The sequence below is a fragment of the Centruroides vittatus genome, unplaced genomic scaffold, assembly GCF_030686945.1.
Source record: "Centruroides vittatus isolate TY-2023 unplaced genomic scaffold, ASM3068694v2 scaffold_435, whole genome shotgun sequence".
Lineage (NCBI taxonomy): Eukaryota > Metazoa > Arthropoda > Arachnida > Scorpiones > Buthidae > Centruroides > Centruroides vittatus.
This window is the reverse complement of record NW_027122708.1, coordinates 1,116,547-1,127,865: the sequence shown is the minus strand read 5'-3', so window position 1 is coordinate 1,127,865 and position 11,319 is coordinate 1,116,547.

The window sequence follows — 11,319 nt, the reverse complement described above, 5'->3', positions numbered from 1 at the left end:
CTTGAGTTTTTTAATATATAATTAAATTAACATAAAATCATATTTATGATTTCAACAGAAATCATGCATTTGCTTTAAAACAGAATAAATAAATAATAAATTATTTAGTTCATATTACTTACTCTACTTCATCACAGTTAGAAACAAACAAAAATTTTTGAAGTAATAGTGCAATTGAAAAAAATCATTTTATAATTAGACACAAACATTTCTATATTAAAATTGAAAATTATTTGTTGAATTTAGATTATTTTGTAGAAATCAATTGCAGTATGTTCCCACTTGAATTTAATTAACAAATTATTTCAAAATTCTTCATATAAACATACAGGGTGTAGACAAGAACATTGCACCAGGCTAATATCCTGCTTCTGTGAATTAGCTAAAAGCGCATCAGAGTGTAGGTAGGTAGTAGTGGGGCTATTTGATGGTGACTATGCCATTGAATAACCCGCTACCGATTACGTATATTCTCGTGCACTTTTAATTTGCATCAGAAGTAAATATAGCCAGGTTCAATTTTGTCTATACCCTATAAATAAGAACTTTCTAATTGGTAATTAATTACTTAATTATTATTTGATTAATAAACAAAACTCTATTAAATTACATTTAATGCTACATATAATAATTTTTTGTTCATCTATGGTATTTAGCACATATATAATTAAACTTATTTAAAATAGTCATAAAATATATTTTTTTTAAATTCAAACTTTTGATTATTCAATACTAGTAATAAATTGTGCAAGTATCAATTATATTTGTTTTTGAATACATGACATTTAGAGTATTACAAAATATAAAATATGATGTATATATTCTATATAATAATGCTGATAATACTTTAAAATAATTTATGTAATATAAATTTAAAAGTTTTTGATATTAAATACTCAGTGTGATGGTAATAAAATAGGGTCAAACTTTCATACAACAATTTGCCTCCGGAAAACGATGAGAATTTATTAAACGTAAAATGCATCAAAAGTAAAAAGAAAACACACAGCATACTGAATTATGTATTTGTATTAATAACAAAATGAACATATGCATTTTCCATGGAGAAATCAAGCAGAAGGTATAGTATCTTTTTTATTGAATTTGAAAAAAAATATCATTATACAAAAACACAGGCAATGATTAATGACTCTTTTTCATTATTCTTTACTTCACAACTGGGTGTATAGGTAGATACTGGGCATCTTTAATATCATTCTTTATTCAGGAGTATCTTACATGCCAATATGTGTTTCGGGCATACGCCCCTCTTCTGTCAGCTTTTTTCTTTAAGACATTTAGTAAAGAAGGTTAACTAATACACACCCTTTTTTAAGATACAGTTACATCCGATGAAGTTATAATTGGGTTAAACAACAACCCTAATATAACATCGAATTTTTATCGGTTCCACGATTTTTACTATACTAGATAATGTTAAAAAACCCACTTGTAATGACATAAAACCCTGTTTTAACGTCAAATTTGAAGCACTCCCAAATTTACAAAATTAGATTACAAATTTTATTTAACAAAGAAAATACTACGTGTTCAGTCCTAGGATTCCTAAAACAACTGTGGTTGGTACTCTCACCACCTGACTGGTGGGGTGAGATTTGCCACACTTTTAAATGACATGACGATCGGTTATTATCAGTTATTACGTACTCATTTTTAAATTACTTTATGCTAAATTGTTAAATATTCTATTATTTTTAATATAACATATTATATCAAATAGTTTATAAAGATGTTTATGTTTCTCTCTGCAAAGTTGGTTTGTTTTACCTTTTTTAACTTTAATTTTATCTCATTATTAACATAATGTTTTAGAGTTTGGAAGTTGTTTATCCTCCGTAAGTCAGAAAAGAAAGATTAATTTTTCAATCTTACATAGAGAAATACATGAAAATTCAAATTTTCTGACTCCATTGTTTTAACCTTTTGTTGCCTTTTGATTCTAATTATTCTCAAAACTGGAAGTTCTGCCATTATTGAAACTTAAAACAAATAGAAATTTCTTATAAAAGGTAATTTTTGAAATTTTTAATTATGTTGATGTAAACTTAGACATAATAATGTAAATAAAGTTGATTTAAACCATAGTTTGCATTTTTATACATATGATAATAAAATAGTAATAGATACAGTATACTGTATTACCATTAAGAAATAATTTTACGGTAATACATACGACGTGAAATTAGAATGGCTTTTATAATAGATTCTTGAACACACTTGGTACTTTTTATGGGACTGAAATTATGACCCTGCAGATAACGAAACTGGGTTATAACATCAAAAAATTGCCGGTCCCATGGACAACGTTATAAACGGGTTTAAACTGTACATATATTTACAGTTAAAATTTCCTGACAGTGCAGTGAATGAAGGCTGTGTATTAGTTAACCCTCTTTACTAAATGCCTTAAAGAAAAAAGCCAACAGAAGAAGGGCATATGCCTGAAATGCATATCTATGTGTAAGATATTCCTGAATAAAGAATGATGTTAAAGATACCCAGTATCTACCTATGCATCCAGTTGTGAAGTAAAGAATAATTGAAAGACGACACAGTTTTGGAATAAGTCAATTCTTTTTCAACACAAATACATTATTATTTTAGTTTATTAAAGTAATTATTTATCCAAAGTTATTTTACTTTCAATGAACAATTTTAATTTCATTTATATAATCAAAAATTTCATCCAGAACATTTCTAATCAAAGTCATTATGGAATCTATTTATGAGAACTGGAGCAGAGACTCAATGGGATTATACCATGATGGTATAGATTTTGAAGTCTCTGAATCCCCATCGGATTTGGTAAAAAAAGAACTGTCTAGATCCATGATCCTCTTTACAGAAGACAAAGTCTCATTTCTTAGGGAGGTGAGGTGAACATTTGCTTGCTCAGCTTCTAATTGTTCACAGATCACCCTTGGAAATTTGTATCCCAAGGGGGTGCTGCCATAATGAGGGGTTTTTTCTTTCCCTCTAAGGTGACCTCCTGTCATTGGTCTTTCATCATGTGATAGGCGATTGCTGACGATGCCAATTCAATTTTCTTTGTTTTTTTCATTTCTGATCTGAGCAACCTCTCCTTGATTGGTATTACTGGGGGGTATCCATCGGGGAATTTGTTAAGTAATCAATCTAAATGTCCATAATGATCCAAGGCATATAATGGATTAGATAAATGCATGCAAAATGACCATGTGGTTAATTTCAAAAAAAAAAAAGGTTGTATTGTTCATTTTTTTTTTCACTTCATTCCAAAGGTCCAAGTAAATTGACAGAATGGAAAGTATCTCGAGTACAAAAACAAGAACTGGACAAAAGTCCCAGGATACCTACAAGCACAAGATCTATATTCCGGTCAAAATTTGACTAAAACCCAATCACTTCAAGTTCCGAAGAAATTAGTATTTCTTCTCAAGTTATTAATTCAAAAATTCATTCCAAAGGTTTGGATTTTGCAAAAACTGGTGTAATTTGTTATACTTAATCAGTCATTGTCCATCAATTCCAATCTGCAGTACTGTAGAAGAAAAGTTAAACAAAAATCTTCATGAAGCAAAAATAACTGAGTTGTACTCTCTTAACTAGACAAATATAAAAATGATCACAAAAATGGGAAAAACCAAACGAAAATTTCTTCCCAAATTATTATTAACTCAAAGGGAAAAACCTCGGATATTTGTAAAACAACCCTTTCTTTTTCAAAAACTCAAACCTATTGAAACAAGTAAAACCTCAAATAAAAGAATCCTTCCAAGAACAAATCCATTGAAAAAGATCAGGTAAAGCTTGAACAAAATTTATCAAACAAGAAAAGAAAAGAAAACAACAACAAAATCTAGACTCGTGTCTTCCTCAATCAATATATAAATGATTTTAAGGAGAAGATCTGCTCGTCACAGGTGAAATGAACCTAGGGATGCAACTTTGTTGTGAAAGAGGCATAATCCAAGGCTGTTCCAGGACTGGACCTTGACTTCTAAGTGCATATGGAGGTGTTATCTCTTGCCATTCATGGTCCAAGTCAGACTCTGAAGTGGATTCGGACGATGAGTCGTCTCTCTCTGTAATGGGCTCTATTTGTGAATAAGGCATTGACATTAAGATAAATTCATCCTAGGGATCTATGTAATTATCTTCTTGTCCTACTTGATTTGTATGTCGGTGAATTTTGTCTGTTAAGATGTCACCCAGAAATAAGTCTGTATTTCCATTGGGTTCATTATTGTTAATATCAAATTGCATCTCGCAATAGCGGGTTTTATTCTATCCTCACATACTCATATTTTCCTCTGTTTTAATATTTTTAAGGTGAAAGTTTACTGGACTTAGTATTTCAATTATTCTGTATGGTCCCGACCATTGGGGTGCTAATTTTTGTTTTGTTCCTTGTGGAACTACAACTTCTTTTAGAAAAACTCTATCTCCTACCCAGTAATGAGGAAATTTGTGTTGTCTATGACCTCTTATTTGTCTTGCTTTGGCCGCTTGTTGGGAAAAAATTTGAATGGTTTGATGCATACACATTGTTCTTTGTTTTAATCCGGTTTCAAAAATTTCTTCTAAATCATAAGAAATAGTCGTGGGACACGTAACCAAATCAAAAGGATAAGTTGGATCTCTTCCATATAGGAGGAAAAATGGACTTTCGTCCATAGAAGTGTGAACTGATGTATTATAAGTGAACAATGCATATGGGATCCATTCATCCCAGTCTCTCTAATCTTTGGAACATAGTGAGAGAGAATATCGAGTGTCTTGTTAAAACATTTGATGACTCCGTTGCATGCTGGGTGATAAGCAGTGATGAGTAATGTCTTTATCTGCAGAAGATCACAGACTTTCTTAAACATCTTCGAAATTAAGTTTGGAGCTCTGTCAGTGAGAAGTTGAACAGGTGTTGAATGATGTAAAATAATGTTTGTGATGAAAGCTTTTTGAAATCATTTTGCTGCTAACATCAGGTAAAGGAATGGCTTCTGCATATTGACTAAAGTCTAGTACTCATATGCAGAATGGCCAATGGAATATGAAGTTGAAAATTTTCAAATTTTGCCATTGCAGAAAGGTAAAAATTAAACCAATAGGAAGGCCATTTAGCAATGTCATTATAAAGATCACATGTGACAATAGCATTTGAACTAGAGTTTCTCTAATTGGATCCCGGTGACCCTGGCTGTTTTTTAACCCGGGAAGTTCTTCTCATCCTAGGAAATCGCACAAATTTCTTAAAAGTTCACATTTTTCTTATTTTGTGTTAAGGTTGAGGAAATTTTGCAAATAGAAAGTATAAACTCAAACTGTCAGAATACATTTGTATTTATTAATTTTAAGTCTGTTTATTAGCTTTTTAAATTTTTGCTTGTTATGGCACATCACAAACTGTCAATAATCAATATGTAGCCTTAATGATGTATTATCACCTGTGGATACTACCTGTTAAGAAGGAGTGGTTTTCGGATGTCACTAATAGTTAGACTGTTGTTTAAGTTCATTTTATAACTATTAGTGACATCTGAAAACCACTCCTTCTTAACAGGTAGTATCCACAAGTGATTCCATCCTGCCCCCATCTGGTGAAGTTATCATGCCTTCCCATATAGACACAACTGCATTCTGCAAGTGCAACCGTGAACTTAGGGACGATTCAAACTCTGCCTGCCTCTACCTTATGTGACATTAAATACTTAGTTTATTCTTTTGATATTTTAAACACCACCCACCTCATATCTTCTACCCATCTACAGGAATAACAATCTATACCATTTTATAACGTAACCATCTTAAATTTTATTTACTTTATAGCTGTTTTACTTATCTCCCTTTATTTTACCTTTCACAGCAACCCTTGTAAACAGATTCTACCCAGTCAATTACCCAATATTTTCTTTAATGTCAATTTGTAACCAATAATCAACCATGTAAGTTATAAAAACTTTTAAAAATATTATATGTATTATTATGTATGATGTAATCCTTATCTATCTTCCTTTTGTAAAGTATAAGGACTGAAGAGGGGTCATTAAGACCCAAAATGCATCTCCTCCAATAAAACCTACATCAACAACTGCTTCTTGAGTTCTTGTGTGATGTATTACTGAGAAAAAAAGCCAATAGCTTTTAATTCTTTAAAAATCCACAAGAAAATCAGTAACGGAAAATTTAATCAATTTTAGGTGTTTTTACCATTATAGTCAACATAAGATCACCAAATTTGATTTTGTACATTTGATATAATTCTACATCATCAGAAAATTTTTTTGATGATACAGAATTATAATTATTTGTGCAAAATTAATACTTTTGATGATAATTGTTATACATTACTAGCTAAAGTTAGACTTTAGAAATTACATAATATAGCATAATCTCTAATATATATATAGTATGTGTTAATAGTTTAAACAATATATACCAAATTTGATTTAGTACATTTGATTAGTATATATATATATAAACAAAATATAATCAAAATATATGTCATCAGAAAAAAATTTTTTAAAATATAAAATACAGTCGACTTAGGGACTAAGTTGACACCCCAAGGGAAAAGCGGAAATGTGTCGAGTTATCCGATGTGTCGACTAAAGCAAAGTTGGAAAAAAAAACCACAAAACTACAATTAATAAAATACAGTAGTGCTTTATACAGTAACATAGACTTACAAAGCATTGTGTTCTCCATTTATAATTATTCTGTAGATGATAAACTGAAAAATTCGTTTGGTGTTGTTTGTTTTGAGCACTTAACTATCTCGACTTTCTTTTTCAACGAACATGAATGTCTTGAAAACATCATCTTTGCAATTGTCACTTGTTGGCAAGTAACGTCTAAGGATTCTTATTGCCTCTGGCATGAGAAAATGCAAAATTGAATTCTGGTATGACGTTGATGTAGATTGTATATTTTCTTTTTGTTTATCTATTATTATTTTATACATAAAAATACATAAAATGTTAAGGAATTTTTATTAATATGTATATATATTAATAATATTAATGTATTATTATATTATTAAATATATTAATTATATATTAATAAATAAATTGACTCTTCCTCCTGAAGAAAATGAGTTTGCACCACACGTGCGGAGTGAATTCATTTTTTCAGGAGGGGGTGTCGACTTATCGGAGTGTAGGACATCAAAAGTATGTCGACTTATCCAGTGGTGACGAGTTAAACGGTGTGAGTAAACCGGAGTTTTTTAACATTAATGCCTATGTAAGTCGGCCGGGACCACAGAAAACTGACTACTTAACCGAGGGTGTTGAGTTATCCGGGTGTCGACTTATGCGGACTCAACTGTGTATGTATGTGTATATATATATATATATATATATACAATACATCAAAAAAATATATATATATATATATATATATTTTTTTTTTTTTAATACATATATGTTAATCATATATACAGGCTGTCAGAAAAGTTACTGGGCAATGAGAAATTTGTAATGACATTAAAGTTGTATGCAATACTGTATATATGACTTTAATGTCATTGCAAATTTCTCATTGCACAGTAACTTTTTAGACACCCCGTATATCATATATATACAGTAGTGATATTCGAAATATTTAACAAAGGGTTCGCTAGCAGAAAATGTTTCCCTAACAATCACCGACAAACAAAATGGAAGTTTTGGCTAGAAATAAATACAATACCTTTTCTTGCTATATATCTAATAGTCAGTGATGTATTTGGAACGTAAGGGGCCCTGGGCCAGGACCAGGTAACAATAGTATATTAGTGCTGTCAACCTTTTTTTTTTTATTTTTTTAGGCAGGGAAATTTTTCACCCCAAATGGCACTGCTGATAATAGACAGATGTCATCATCTCTCAAAATACAATATCCTTTTTATTTCGCTGTCCATAGCCCGACACGTGTTCCACAGCCATCTTGTATTATCTCACGCGCATGAGATTGTGGGATCTCTCTTATGACTGGATCTAGTTTCAAGAACTCTCTTGAATCAATCACAATTAAACCTCGTTTCGGTCGAGATTGAAATGGTCGAGAGAGATCGCACCAAGGCATAGTTCCCCGACGTTGCTCACAGTCTAGATTGAAATGCTCGGTGCAAACAGGGTATAAGGCTCTAGTTTAGTAGTGTTACAGAGTATAATACGTATATTTTAATATATTTTTTAAAAGAAACAAAACCACTGAGAAATGTCACGTGTGTTTAACAAGGTTGGAAAACTGAAAATTTTACCAACAGGTTCGGCCGAACCTGTGCAAACCCGCTGAATATCACCACTGTATATATATAATAATAATAATAATTCATTAAAACTTGTGTATTATTTTAAAGTATTCATCAATTTTATTATGTGTAACATGCCTCTCAGGTTTTTCATTTTAATTACACTTATCTTTTAAACTCATATAGCTTTTTAATAGTTTAAATATGTATTTATTGCATATTTAACCTATGAAAACAACTTTTTATAAATATAAATTGTTATAATACAGTAACACCCCACTTAACGCTGTCTCGATCAATGCTGATTCGATATAGTGCGGTCTACTCAAAGCCTTAAAAAAGCTCAAAATTTACTCTGATTCAAATTATCGCAGCATTTCATTGATTATTCCCCAAACATGAACCAATCAACAAAAGGTGGCAATTCGTCATAGTGCTGTACTTTCTTTAAATCTATGTTTTGTTTGTGCAATTTTGGAAAAAATGTAACATCATGGATGCCATACGCAATATGGACTCCGCTTGGCAAGAATTAACCGATAAATGCATGAAACGAAGTGTGGAAGAAGTTATGGCTGAAGGTATCCAAGAATTCTCAATGAGAAGAGCCTATCGCTGTATCATCAAGTTGACCAAATTTTCAACCTAATCTATACAGCAGGACTAGGAGATGTAGACGAGCAGGATATTGAGGAGTTACTGCAGGTTTCTGGCGAGAGTCTTACCAAAGACGACCTTCAAGAACTGGCAGAACAAGGAATTCATGTACAACTGGAAAATACTGGTTCTGAAAATGATGAACCCAAAGAATTTCTCTACAGATTTCCTTAGTAAAAGAAGTTTGGTAATGATAACCGAAATCATTGATTAACAAATCTTCAACACAAACCTAATAACCGGTGCAAGTCTAATTAATTTTCTACAATGAACGTTCGCCGTAGAAAATTAATTGAACTTGCACCGGTTATTAGGTTTGTGTTGAAGATTTGTTTACAACCCGGTGTTTTTAGGAGTTTATTAGTATCATTGATTAAATTGTAGTGAATGATTTAGATTTTGAAAGGAGTGCAAAAGCAAAACGAGGGTGTTTTGGATGCAATTTTCTGCTACCGTGACATTTGCTTAAGGAGAGAAAAAAAGCTACAAATGAAACTACACGACTTTATCACAAAAAACAAGAATTTCAGAAAAGCCAGGTCCATCACAAAAAATAAATATATGCACACAGAAATGTAAAGTTCATGTGTTATTTAACATATATTATTATGCAAATTAGATATAAAAATAACTTAAAATTATAGTAAAATTTGCTTATTTTTGGGTCGCATGTCCATTTACTCTTTGTGAAAATGACCTCATTTAATGCTGTTTTGTTTAGCGCTTTGTCGTCTAGGAACACATCCCCCACGTTAAGCAGAGTCTTACTGTACTTGTAACTTATTACTTCAATTGAATAATTAAAAATTGTTAAAAACTATATTTACACTGCAAACCTGTTTTTGTGCAGTCTTTTTTTTGTGCGATTTTTATATGTGCAATGTGTTTTGTGCAATTATTTTTGTGCAGTATACCAATTTGATTGAAATTCATATACCGCACACAAAAAATCATACAAAACAAATGGCACAAATAAAAAATCGCACAAAAATAGACCACACAAAAAGAGGTTTGAGTGTATTTAATTTTTATAAACAATTATTCTAAAAATATCTTAATTGGAAAATGTAATATGTTTGATCTGTTTGTGTTTACAAGCAGATCAAAGCAAAAAACCAATGATTAAATTAAGTAACATTCTATTTTTTAATGAATTTAAATGTTAATATGTAATTTAGTTATTTATTTTACACCACAATTTAACTCATAAAGACATTATCATTATTCAAATATTTGGCCACAATATCATCAAACTTGACAAAATTGTTGAAGTTTTCATTGTAAACCAATCAGTATTGGATAATGAAATTGTCAATATAAAATTTCATTTGTGACTGTATCTGAAAGACTAGTAAAACTGAAATCAAAAGCCAAATGTAATATTTTAATCAAAATGAGCCATTATTTATTGTGACATTAAAAATTGCAGCCTGGCATTGTGGCAATCATATTTTAATTTATTTAATTTAAAATATATGCTCTCCATCTCAAATAAGTAGTGTCTTGCCCCCATACATCATACTTTCCTGCTAGCAGTAGAGTTGTGCCAGTCATCTAACAACTTTCAGAGGAAAATTTTTGAATTGAAATAACATGATCTCCAGTGCAAACCGGAAGTTCATATATAATTAATTGGGACACCTGCCCCTAAGCTTTCCATATCTGATCCTGATTTTCATCTAACTAACTCCATTGTTGAGATTGAGGAAGGACGGACAACAGTGAGAATTTATGTCTATAAATTAGTGATGTAACGAATATTCAGTTACTACCCGGTATTCGGCCTATTCGGCCTATTTTTCACTATTCGGCCGAATACCGAATATTTAATACTATTCGGCCGAATATGAAATACCTAAAAAACAAGAGTAAGAAATAACAAAAACACAGTAAATTAATCATTTTGGTAACTTTTATTAATGCTGAACATTAAATTATAATTATTAAAGTTAATAAGAAATGGCATCTAACTCTAGTATTAAATTATTTCGTAGTTAAATAATATTATAGCCTTTATCTAGCCCGATATCTTATGGCATTGATGGTGTGTAGGTTAGAATGTATCAGGCATTAATGTTATTGTTTAGTTAATTATGTTATATTCGTATTCGCGTATATTTTAATATTTCTACGATATTTTAAAATGAGTTACGAAACATTTTATTGAAACTTATCGTATTTAATGAAAGAATTATTTATCTATTTCTAGAAGATGAGTAACTAATATATAATTTATTTTATATATAAAGCAAAGAATGAGCATTTTTCATTATATACAAAAGATAACATTTGAAATCATGTTAATTTTAAAAATATTGACAAAAACGATAGCAACAAAATATCACAAAACTTCACAAATAGAAACTCCCCAATAATATATTTGAACTGTTCCACAACTGGGGAGAAACTAGACCATATTATGTCACCAC